The sequence below is a fragment of the Arachis hypogaea genome, chromosome 17 (assembly GCF_003086295.3).
Source record: "Arachis hypogaea cultivar Tifrunner chromosome 17, arahy.Tifrunner.gnm2.J5K5, whole genome shotgun sequence".
Classification (NCBI taxonomy): domain Eukaryota; kingdom Viridiplantae; phylum Streptophyta; class Magnoliopsida; order Fabales; family Fabaceae; genus Arachis; species Arachis hypogaea.
The window spans coordinates 67,838,619-67,852,168 of NC_092052.1; the positions used below are offsets into that span (position 1 = coordinate 67,838,619).

Genomic DNA, 13,550 nt, shown 5'->3' on the forward strand with positions numbered 1-13,550 from the left:
TACATCATCAGTGAGGGTTTAATGCTTGAATTTCCATGTTCCCTGCTTTCATGAGCTATCTTCTTGCACCTTTATCTGTCTTACTGTATAATGATAGAATTAGTGGAATTTGATTTGTAATTGTTTTGAAGAGATTATTTACTCTTGATCCAGTGGGCAAGAATCATATAGTTGTACATATAGGATTGCATTGCATTGCATAAGTTTCTACATGTTCATACTTATTTATTTTATCTCCTTCAATTGAGCATGAGGACATGCTAATGTTTAAGTGTGGAGAGGTTGATAAACCACTATTTTATGGGTTATATTGTGTTTAATTGTGTGGTTTTATCATGATTCTTACCCACTTATTCATTAAAATAGCATGCATTTATATTTCCTTCCTGAAATTATTACATGATTGAAAACTACTTCCTACAGACTTTTAATTATGCATTTTTATTTCTCCTTTATTCCATTCGATGCCGCGATCTGTGTGTTAAACGTTTCAGGATTTATAGGGCAAGAATGAGTTAGAGATTGGAAAGGAAGCTAGCAAAAATGGAAGGAACACAAGAAATTGAGCAGATGACCAGCGAGAAGCGACGCAGCCGCATGGACGACGCGACCGGGCGGAGAAGACCAAATCACAGTGACGCGGCCGCATGGATGACGTGACCACGTGGAATGGAAAAGCACAAGCGACGCAGAGGCATGGACAACGCGCCCGCATGGTGAAGCGAAACGTGAATGACGCGTCCGCATGAGCGACGCGATCGCGTGGCGTGCGCGATCTGCATAATTTGTAGAATCACTGGGGGCGATTTTGGACCCTATTTTGACCCAGTTTTCGCCCCAGAATAGCAGACTAGAGCCAGAGAACATGCAGAAACCAACAATAACATTCATTCTAGACAGTTTTTAGTTTTAGATCTAGTTTACTCCTCCTCTAGGTTTTCTCTACATACATTCATAGTTCTTAGGATTTAATTTTCTCTTACTTTTTGGCATTGGAACACTGAGAAGAGTTATTACCTCATCGAGACTTTGTCATTCTAGTTCGTTTTCTTTACTTGGCTTTACTCTTCCATGTTCTTTGCTTTGTTTAATTTTACCATTGGAATATTTTTAGGATTATTTAATACGAGGATCACTTTTATTTTTAATTGACTATTTTGATTTTTATTTACAATGTCTTTCTTCAATTCCTTTTCATATGCTATAAATTTTACATTCACAATGAGCGAGTAGTTCCCTAACTTGATGGGGAGTTGATTGAAAGGAACCCTTGAGTTGGAAAGCTTGAAAGAAAAATTGTAATTGGGTTTATGGTTGGATTGCCTTCTAGTCACTAACACCAATCCCTTTTAATTAAGTGGATTGCAACTTGTGAACAGACGTAGCATTCCAACTTGTTTGACTTTCCCTTACCTAGTAAAGGATAACTAAACAAGACAACCTTTAATTGTCAATTAATCATGAGAGCATTCCAACAATAATAGGGATTCCAACTAATCAACTCCCAGTCAAGACTTTTATTTACATTATTCAAATTTGCCAATTTAATTTCCTATTTACTCAACTCAAACCTTTTTGAAAACATCTGATTAATAAAATAGCACACTTTTCTGCAACTCATTGGGAGACGACCTGGGACTCATACTCCCAATATTTTAATTTCAATTTTCTGTGACACCATTTTAAATTGATAGGCAGTTTTCTGGCGAGTTAAGAACTATACTTGCAACGTATATAAATTAACAATTTTTAATTCGCCAATTTCTGCCAGCATCATGGCTTGTGCTTGAATCTATCCTTGAGCATCCACGAATGCTTGGACTTCCAATAAGCTCCATCATTCCATGTCATTTGCATCAGGCCTTGATGGAGTTCTTCACAAACCATGAGCTCCCAAAATTGATCCTCTTTGTGTGATCCGGGATCCCACACTTTGTTTTCACACCCGTCTTCAAGTTGATCATGGTAATTCCATCCGGGTGGTGAGCAAGCCAAATTCTCAATGAAGCCTCCAAACAACTTACTAGACCCATTCAATGTAGCATGACTCCAACCCTTGCAATTCAACTTTGAGCATACAACCATCATGAACCTAGAGTGATGTTTCCAACTACTAACCATCTCCCTTTTTCTCTTAGAGCCACAAAGAGCTCTAAGTTGCCCATCTGTCTCAAGCAAATCATATCCAAGTGGGATAATAAATCTTAGAGATAAGAGATTTACCCACTTGAATGAAAGGATGGATGGTGATGGCTTGGGGAGAGGTGTCTCTAATGGTCTTATAAGCTCTACTCCGTTATGTTCTTCCTTGACAACTTCCACCTCTTTGCAAGCTTCTTCAATTTCAACATCTTCCCCTTGATAGCTTTCTTCCAATTTAGTCTCTTATTCATTGCTTATAAAGGGTATGGGAGGTTGTGCACATTCTTCTATGACCTCAAATTCATGTCCAATGGGAGAGGATTCGATTGTAGATAGGAACTCATCAATAATTGAATCCATCTCTTGATCAATCTCTTCAACCTTTGGGGCTCTGTAATTCTACATTTCTATGGACTTCCAACATCTCCTAAATCTTCAACCACTCCTTCTGTCTCAAATGTCTCAACTTCCTCCCCTTGTTGCAATTCTTGCTTCAACTCCTCTTCTTTACCTTGAAACTTCAAGTTCGCTCCCTCACTATGCTCCTGGAGCGCAGAATACCATGGTAATTATGTAAAATTATGTAAAATTCATCGCTCTTTCTTTCCCTGGTAATGGCACCAAAAACTTGGTGCCAATACCATGGTTCAAAACTTCGCACAACTAACCAGCAAGTGCACTGGGTCGTCCAAGTAATACCTTACGTGAGTAAGGGTCGAATCCCACGGAGATTGTTGGTATGAAGCAAGCTATGGTCACCTTGCAAATCTCAGTCAGGTAGGGTTAAATGTGATTGGATTAGATAATTAAAGATAAATAATAAAAGATAGAGATACTTATGTAATTCATTGGTGAGAATTTCAGATAAGCGAATAGAGATGCTTTTCGTTCCTCTGAACCTCTGCTTTCCTGCTATCTTCATCCATTCAGTCTTACTCCCTTCCATGGCTGGCTTTATGTGATACATCACCATTGTCAATGGCTACTTTCGGTCTTCTCTCGGGAAAATGATCCAAATGCCCTGTCACACCACGACTAATCGTCTGGAGGCATCACCCTTGTCAATGGTTTCATCTTATCCTCTCAGTGAAAATGATCAACGCACCCTGTCACGGCACGGCTATTCATCTGTCGGTTCTCGATCATGCTGGAATAGGATTTACTATCCTTTTGCGTCTGTCACTACGCCCAGCAATCGCAAGTTTAATGCTCGTCACAGTCATTCAATCATTGAATCCTACTCGGAATACCACAGACAAGGTTTATACTTTCCGGATTCTCTTGAATGCCGCCATCATTCTAGCTTACACCACGAAGATTCTGATTAAGAGATCTAAGAGATACTCATTCAGTCGAAGGTAGAACGGAAGTGGTTGTCAGGCACGCGTTCATAGGGAATGATGATGATTGTCACGTTCATCACATTCAGGTTGAAGTGCGAATGAATATCTTAGAAGCGAAATAAGATGAATTGAATAGAAAACAGTAGTACTTTGCATTAATCTTTGAGGAACAGTAGAGCTCCACACCTTAATCTATGGAGTGTAGAAACTCTACCGTTGAAAATACATAAGTGATAATGGAGTTCATTGGTCTCGGACCCAGAGGGGAACCGGAGTAACCAAGACTACTATGATCCGAAGATAAAACTCAGGATGTCAAATACAATAGTGAAATGTCCTATTTATAATAAACTAGCTACTAGGGTTTACAGAAGTAAGTAATTGATGCATAAATCCACTTCCGGGGCCCACTTGGTGTGTGCTTGGGCTGAGCTTTGAGTGTTGCACGTGCAGAGGCCATTAGTGGAGTTGAACGCCAGGTTTTGATCCATTTCTGGCGTTCAACTTTGGTTTAGGATCCTTTTATGGCGCTGGACGCCAGATTTAGGCAGAGAGCTGGCGTTGAACACCAGTTTGCGTCATCTATTCTTGGCCAAAGTATGGACTATTATACATTGCGGGAAAGCCCTGGATGTCTACTTTCCAACGCAATTAGAAGCGCGCCATTTCAAGTTCGGTAGCCCCAGAAAATCCACTTTGAGTGCAGGGAGGTCAGAATCCAACAGCATCAGCAGTCCTTCTTCAACCTCTGAATCTGATTTTTGCTCAAGTCCCTCAATTTCAGCCAGAAAATACCTGAAATCATAGAAAAACACACAAACTCATAGTAAAGTCCAGAAATGTGAATTTAACATAAAAACTAAGGAAAACATCCCTAAAAGTAACTAGATCCTGCTAAAAACATACTAAAAACAATGCCAAAAAGCGTATAAATTATCCGCTCATCACAACACGAAACTTAAATTGTTGCTTGTCCCCAAGCAACTGAAAATCAAATAGGATAAAAAGAAGAGAATATATTCTAAATTCCAAACTATCAATGAAACAGAGCTTCAATCATATGAGCGGGACTTATAGCTTTTTGCCTCTTGAATAGTTTTGGCATCTCACTTTATCCATTGAGGTTCAGAATGATTGGCATCTATAGGAACTCAGAGTTCAGATAGTGTTATTGATTCTCCTAGTTCAGTATGATGATTCTTGAACACAGCTATTTTATGAGTCTTGGCTGTGGCCCTAAGCACTTTGTTTTCCAGTATTACCACCGGATACATAAATGCCACAGACACATAATTGGGTGAACCTTTTCAGATTGTGACTCAGCTTTGCTAAAGTCCCCAATTAGAGGTGTCCAGGGTTCTTAAGCACACTCTTTTTTTTTTTTTTTGCTTTGGACCTTAACTTTAACCGCTCAGTCTCAAGTTTTCACTTGACACCTTCACGCCACAAGCACATGGTTAGGGACAGCTTGGTTTAGCCGCTTAGACCAGGATTTTATTCCTTTAGGCCCTCCTATCCACTGATGCTCAAAGCCTTGGGATCCTTTATATTTACCCTTGCCTTTTGGTTTTAAGGGTTATTGGCTTTTTGCTCTTGCCTCTTGGTTTTAAGAGCTTTTGGCTTTTTCTGCTTGCTTTTTCTATTTTTTTTTTCGCCTATTATTTTTTTTTCTGCAAGCTTTGTTCTTTGCTGCTTTTTCTTGCTTCAAGAATTATTTTTATGATTTTTCAGATTATCAAATAACATGTCTCCTATTTATCATTCTTTCAAGAGCCAACATATTTAACATTCTTAAACAACAACTTCAAAAGACATATGCACTGTTCAAGCATACATTCAGAAAACAAGAAGCATTGTCACCACATCAATATAATTAAGCTAAGTTCAAGGATAAATTCGAAACTCATGTACTTCTTGTTCTTTTGAATTAAAACATTTTTCATTTAAGAGAGGTGATGGATTCATAGGACATTTATAACTTTAAGACAAAGTTACTAACTACTAATGATCATGTAATGAAGACACAAACATGGATAAGCACTTAACATAGAAAACGAAAAACAGAAGAGATAAGAACAAGGAATGAGTCCACCTTAGTGATGGTGGCGTTTCCTTCTTGAGGAACCAATGATGTCCTTGAGCTCTTCTATGTCTCTTCCTTGCCTTTGTTGCTCCTCCCTCATTGCTTTTTGATCTTCTCTTATTTCATGAAGGAATATGGAGTGTTCTTGATGTTCCACCCTTAGTTGTCCCATATTGGAACTTAATTCTTCTAGGGAGGTGTTGATTTGCTCCCAATAATTTTGTGGAGGAAATTGCATTTGAGGCATCTCCGAGATCTCATGGTGATGAACTTCTTGCGCCTCTTGAGCTCCATGAATGGGCTCTCTTGCTTGCTCCATCTTCTTCTTAGTGATGGGCTTCTCTTCCTTAATAGGAGTGTCTCCTTCTATGAAAGCTCCAGCTGAGTAACATAGATGGCAGATAAGATGAGGAAAAGCTAGCCTTGCCATGGGGGATGACTTTTCGGCTATTTTGTAGAGTTCATTAGAGATGACTTCATGAACTTCTATTTCCTCTCCAATCATGATGCTATGAATCATGATGGCCCGATCCACAGTAACTTCAGATCGGTTGCTAGTGGGAATGATTGAGCATTGAATGAACTCCAACCATCCTCTAGCCACAGGCTTGAGGTCCAATCTTCTTAGTTGAACCGGCTTGCCCTTGGAGTCAATCTTCCACTAAGCTCCTTCCACACATATGTCCATAAGGACTTGGTCCAACCTTTGATTAAAGTTGACCCTTCTAGTGTAGGGGCGTTCATCTCCTTGCATCATGGGCAAGTTGAACGCCAACCTCACATTTTCTGGACTAAAATCTAAGTATTTCCCCCGAACCATTGTAACATAGTTCTTTGGATCCGGGTTCTTACTTTGATCATGGTTCTTGGTGATCCATGCATTGGCATAGAACTCTTGAACCATTAGGATGCCGACTTGTTGGATGGGATTTGTTAGAACTTCCCAACCTCTTCTTTGAATTTCATGTCGGATCTCTGGATACTCATTTCTTTTGAGTTTGAAAGGGACCTCAGGGATCACCTTCTTCTTGGCCACAACATCATAGAAGTGGTCTTGATGGGCTTTGGAGATGAACCTTTCCATCTCCCATGACTCGGAGGTGGAAGTTTTTGTCTTCCCTTTCCCCTTTCTAGAGGATTCTCCGGTCTTAGGTGCCATCAATGGTAATGGAAAAACAAAAAGCTTATGCTTTTACCACACCAAACTTAGAATATTGCTCGCCCTCGAGCAATAAAAGAAAGAATAGATGAAGAAGAAGAAGAAAATATGGAGAAGAGGGGTAAAGTGTGTTTCGGCCAAGTAGAGAGGAGAGGGTTGTGTTGTGTGAAAATGAGGAAGAATGGAGGGCTATATATAGGGGAGGGAGGTGGGTTAATGTTCGGCCATTTAGGGTGGGTTTGGGTGGGAAATTGGTTTTGAATTTTGAAGGTAGGTGGAGTTTATGAGGTAGGTTTATGGGGAAGAGTGGATGGATGTGAGTGGTGAAGAGGTGATGGGAAGAGAGATTGAGGTGATTGGTGAAGGGTTTTTGGGGAAGAGTGTTTATGGGGTTGTGTGAAAGAGAGTGGTGAGGGATGAGAAGAAGTGAGTGGAGGTAGGTGGGGATCCTGTGGGGTCCACAGATCCTGAGGTGTCAAGGCATTTACATCCCTGCACCAATTTAGGCATGCAAAATGCCCTTGAACACAACTCTGGGCGTTCAGCGCCAGGTTGGTGCCCATTTTGGGCGTTCAACGCCCATTTACTAGCCATTTCTGGCGTTGAACGCCAGAACCATGCTTGTTCTGGGCGTTCAGCACCAGGATATGCCCATTTTGGGCGTTCAGCGCCAGAACCATGCTCTGTTCTGGCGTTGAACGCCAGGCAGATGCTTCCTCCAGGGTGTGATTTTTCTTTTGCTGTTTTTGATTCCGTTTTTAATTTTTTTGTTTATTTTGTGACTCCACATGATCATGAACCTATAAAGACATATAACTAAGAAAAATATAGTTAGATAAATAAAAATTGGGTTGCCTCCCAACAAGCGCTTCTTTATTGTCAATAGCTTGACAGTGGGCTCTCATGGAGCCTCACAGATGTGCAGAGCATTGTTGAGACTCTCCAACACCAAACTTAGAGTTTGGATATGGGAGTTCAACACCAAACTTAGAGTTTGGTTGTGGCCTCTCAACACCAAACTTAGAGTTTGACTGTGGGGGCTTTGTTTGACTCTGCTTTGAGAGAAGCTTTTTATGCTTCCTCTCCATAGATGCAGAGAGAGATCCTTGCATTGTAAACACAAGGTTGTCCTCATTCAATTGAATGACTAGTTCTCCTCTGTCCACATCAATCACAGCTCTTGCTGTGGCTAGGAAAGGTCTTCCTAGGATGATGGATTCATCCTCTTCCTTTCCAGTATCCAGAACTATGAAATCAGCAGGGATGTAAAGGCCTTCCACCTTTACTAACACGTCCTCTACTTGTCCATAAGCCTGTTTTCTGGAATTATCTGCCATCTCTAATGAGATTTTAGCAGCTTGCACCCCATAGATTCCCAGTTTCTCTATTACAGAGAGGGGCATGAGGTTTATCCCTGAACCAAGGTCACACAGAGCCTTAAAGATCATGGTGCCTATGGTACAAGGTATTATGAACTTTCCAGGATCCTGTTTCTTCTGAGGCAATGTCAGTTGATCCAGATCACTTAGTTCATTGGTGAACAAGGGAGGTTCATCTTTCCAAGTCTCAATACCAAATAATTTGGCATTCAGCTTCATGATTGCACCAAGAAACTTGGCAGTTTGCTCTTCAGTAACATCCTCATTCTCTTCAGAAGAGGAATACTCATCAGAGCTTATGAAGGGCATAAGGAGGTTCAATGGAATCTCTATGGTCTCTAGATGAGCCTCAGAGTCCTTTAGTTCCTCAGAGGGAAGCTCCTTATTGATCACTGGATGTCCCAGGAGGTCTTCCTCCTTGGAATTCACGTCCTCTCCTTCCCTTACAGGTTCGGCCATGGTGCTTATGTCAATGGCCTTGCACTCTCCTTTTGGATTCTCTTCTGTATTGCTTGGGAGAGTACTAGGAGGGATTTCAGTGATTCTTTTACTCAGCTGGCCCACTTGTGCTTCCAAATTTGTAATGGAAGACCTTGTTTCATTCATGAAACTCACAGTGGCCTTAGATAGATCAGAGACTAGATTTGCTAAGTTAGAAGTATTTTGTTCAGAGTTCTCTGTCTGTTGCTGAGTGGATGATGGAAAAGGCTTGCTATTGCTAAACCTGTTTCTTCCACCATTATTAAAGCCTTGTTGAGGCTTTTGATCCTTCCATGAAAAATTTGGATGATTTCTCCATGATGGATTATAGGTGTTTCCATAAGGTTCACCTAAGTAATTCACCTCTGCTATTGCAGGGTTTTTAGGATCATAAGCTTCTTCTGCATAAGAAGCCTCTTGAGTACTGTTGGATGCAGCTTGCATTCCATTCAGACTCTGAGAAATCATATTGACTTGCTGAGTCAATATTGTTCTGAGCCAATATGGCATTCAGAGTATCAACTTCAAGAACTCCCTTCTTCAAAGGCGTCCCATTACTCACAGGATTCCTTTCAGAAGTGTACATGAACTGGTTATTAGCAACCATGTCAATGAGCTCTTGAGCTTCTGCAGGCGTTTTCTTTAGGTGAATGGATCCACCTGCAGAGGTGTCCAATGACATCTTTGATAGCTCAGATAAACTGTAATGACCCGATTTTCAATATGTCTAGATCATACCGGAAACTGAGCGCTACCAATTTGACTTCCTAATTATTATCTATTATTTATCATATGAGCCTGATTCGTTGTTAAACGCGTAGTTAATTTGTGAGGTGTATTTTTTTTTTTTTTGAAAACATTTGGATTAATAGACGGAATCACTCAAAATCAATTCACAAGTAATAACAGATAAAACAGTTATAAACAACCACACATAAATACATCACGAGTAGCTAGCATCATTCAGTTATCTAGCTTTTATTAGAGTATAGACCTTTAGTTAGAACACCCCTAGATATAGCTAGATAATAACTTTATACATATACATACATACAACATCCCAGGTCCTGACCTGTTCAAAGGTCTCTAAGCTGGCACCTAGGCTAGCCTAGACTCTATACTCACCTAGTCCCTCTAAACTACTAAAGCGAGGGAAAGTACGTTCTAGGTCTTCAAAACTCAAGTCAGGTGGAACGTCATCAGAAGATAGAACATCATCTGTTACTCCTCTACACGATCAGACTCTTCCACAGGACGTCTCTCTGGTACCTCATAAAGTAGCTACACAATAGGAATCTCGTACACAGGATTTAGGTTAAAGTACGCATATGAACGGGGGTGCAGACGTTGGCTGGTCTCACAGTTATACATATAATCAGAGAACGATATTCACCCTAGACTCAGAAGACTGCCTAGAGCGGAATCCCTTTTTGCGTACAATCGTCAGCGAACTACGGAAAGGAACTCTTACTTCCATCTGAAGGGGAAAGGGAGAGAGAAGGGGTAAGAACTGGGGAGTCCTTAGTAGGGTCGGGGTTATTAGTTACGTTCATTTATTTGGGGTCGATTAGCAGACGAATAATAGAATATAGCGAAGCAGTAAACAAAAGATAAAGACAGAAAGAGAAAGTAGAGACAATAGAAAGCAGAACACAAACAAAAGAATACAAGAAAATAAAACATAAAAATAGCATACAAGCAGACAAACACAAAGAAATAGATCACACACAGAAAGGAATGCAACAGAGAATGATGCGCAGACAAGAATGATGCATGTCTAGCCCTAGCGCAGGCCATGAGCTCATGTGTCGGTTGGCTGTCCGCAATCCCGACATTTATCCGGTCACGAGTAATCCCGATTTCCCGAATACGATTTTTCGTTCCTAAATAAATGCGCATATAATAATAGCCGCTCATTTGAGACAGCCTCTGCTTACTGCAGGAAAATATATATACTCTGCTCTGCTCTGGGGAAGCGGAAAATAGCTGTAGGTAACTTAGTTTCCCTATAGAAGCTCTGGGTTGCATTAAGCAACTAATATATATTAAATATAGCTTTGGGTTGCATCAAGCAACTAATATATATATAAATATAGCTCTGGGTTGCATCAAGCAACTAATATATATATATATATATATATATATACATAAGTATAGCTTTGGGTTGCTTCAAGCAACTAATATATATAAATATAGCTCTTTATTATATTACTCTTCTCTTTATATCTCTTTACTCTGTTCTGGTTTCTCTTTTCTCTGTATCTCTTTACTCTGTTTTAATTACTCTGTTCTCTGTATCTCTTTTCTCTTCTCTGATTACTCTTTTCATCTGTATCTATATTACTCTTTTTCTCTTTATCTCTTTACTTTACTCTGGTTACTCTGTTTTCTGTGTTTCTCTACTCTGCTCTGATTTCTCTGCTTAACGTATGTATTTAAAGTTTATGTAAATTTCGGTATGAATAGTTCGCCTGTCCCAAGTATAGGTTCGTTAAGTCTATACTGAAACAGTTTAACTTTTCATATAATACCTAACCCTAGTCGCAACTCAAGGACTAACTATGTTGCCCTAGTTCGTTCACTAATTTCTGTCTATTTTTCTGTTATTAAAACCTTACAGACTTTTCTTTAGTTTTTATCTTTTCTTCAACTTTTTATCTTTCTTTTATCTTTGCCTCACTAATATGTTCTTACCACTCCCTAAGTGTTTTATGAAGGTAATTATGAGATTCTGCGCTTAAAGTTGTCTTTCTAAAGCTTTTACAGAAAACTGCCTTTTCCGCATTATTTTATTATTTTTATTAAAATATTATTTTTAATTAAATATTATTATTTAATATTTTATTATTATTTATTATTTTATTATTAAATTTTCGAAAATTAACTTTACTTTAACCTTTAACTTTTAAAATTCACTTTTTACCACCCGTAACTTTTAATATTTCTACTTTTACCACCCTAACTTTCAGAAATTACCATATAACCCCTCAAACACCAAATTAATTACTTCCTTGCCCTTTTATGAATCAAAAAGGTGTTCTTCATTGTTCTTCATCACACTCAAAGTGTTCTTCATGTTCTTCATAAATTCTTCAGATTCTTTCTCTATTTTTACCTGTTTTTCAGTCTTTTCAGCAACCGATTTTTACCATAATTCAAAATAAATTTCCAGCCACTAAAACCCCATATTTTCTACATGATTTTAACACAAATTGAACCTCAATTTAAGCTCTAGGGTTTCGTTTTCCAGCAGCCACAAGAACACACATTCATAGCTTGAATTTCATCAAATTTCATCAAATTTTCACCAAAATTTCAACAACAATTACTCATACAAACAATCAATTTCAAGCACAGCCAAAACATATCATAATCACACAACTCAAACACAATCAATCAAGATTAAATTCGTCAATCCCTACCTGGTTTTGCTGCTCCTAATTTGGTTAAACTTTCAGGTGGTCCTTAAGCACTTTTTCCTCCTAAATCACATCAAGAACAACTTTAAATCCAAAAACTCTCAACTGACCAAATCTCACTCAGTATGTTAGGAAGAGATATCTCACCTTAGACTTTCTGAAAATTAATGTTTCTTGGCCCTCAAGTCAAGTTAAGCATGATTCCTAAGGAAGAACATCAAGAAAACACATGTTTTGCATGGTTTTCCTTGAAAACCGAGTTGAAAAGGGAGGGAGACAGCCATCTCACCTTATTTCCAGCCTTGATATGTTATATGGTTATGTAGAGGAAGAAGAGAGGATTATTTTGGTGAAAACGGAATTTTGATTTGAGTTTTAGTTCAGAAGAAATCAAGCTTTGAAGATTAAGTGTTCATGAAAGTTTCTCTCTTTTCTCTCTTGTTATTTTCGGCCAAAATGATGAAATGAGACAGCCTTGGAGGTCTTGGGGGTGTAAGGTGAGTTGTGATTGGTTGGCTTGGAGGTGGATTAAAATAATATTAAAATATCTCTGGTGTACAACTACTAAAACTAGGTGTACTGGAACACTCGTAAAAACATCTCTAAAAATTATTTTCTGAGCTACTAGCATAAATGACACTAGTAACATATTTATTATGAGAATATAACATGTATAATGAGGCCTTAGCATTGCTAAATTCATCAGAGAGTGGTGGTGCTAAGCTGCACTAGTAAACCGTAAACCCGGTTAAACCGATTTTCTGTTTTTAACAAAAACAGACCAGGTAACCTTATAATGTCATTCAAGAATTTTCTAATACTAATATAATGATAATATTATACTATTATCTCTCTCCTCTCATGAATCGAGTCTGGTTCGTCAAACAGAGACTATTTACGAAAATCAGAATCAAAACTGCCAACCGATACGGTTCAAAAACTAGGTTCTTCGCGATTATATTATCGAGCTTGCCTCAAAGGAGGTTCTAGCTTAAGGATGACATAATGATAATGAGGATTGAGATACTTGATGATATAGCAGAGGTGTTCCCTTTACTGATCTTCCGGAGAAATCCGTACTTTCAGAAAAGATCTCATGTACTCGAAAATCAGGGTTGTTACATAAACCATCATAGAATATATCCAGGATGGTCCATACTGAAAGCATGTCAGAAGGACACTTTTTGGTCAGCTGTTTGTATCTTTCCCAAGCTTCATAGAGGGATTCACCTTCCTTCTGTTTGAAGGTTTGAACATCCACTCTAAGCTTGCTCAGCTTTTGAGGAGGAAAGAACTTGGCTAAGAAAGCCGTGACCAGCTTATCCCAAGAGTTCAGGCTGTCCTTGGGTTGAGAGTCCAACCATATTCTAGCCATGTCTCTTACAGCAAAAGGGAAAAGCATGAGCCTGTAGACTTCAGGATCTACTCTATTAGTCTTAACAGTATCACATATCTGCAGGAATTCAGTTAAAAACTGAAAAGGATCTTCAGATGGAAGTCCATGAAACTTGCAGTTCTGCTGCATCAGAGAAACTAATTGAGGTT

The 13,550-nt window shown here is 39.0% G+C and overlaps 1 non-coding gene across 1 annotated transcript; it reads left to right on the top strand.

Moving 5' to 3' along the window:
• The first annotated feature begins 13,167 nt into the window (after positions 1 to 13,167).
• Positions 13,168 to 13,275, top strand: LOC112768256 (small nucleolar RNA R71). The gene has a single exon (XR_003185693.1). It is a non-coding gene; the product is annotated as a small nucleolar RNA R71 (small nucleolar RNA).
• Positions 13,276 to 13,550: the final 275 nt, after the last annotated feature.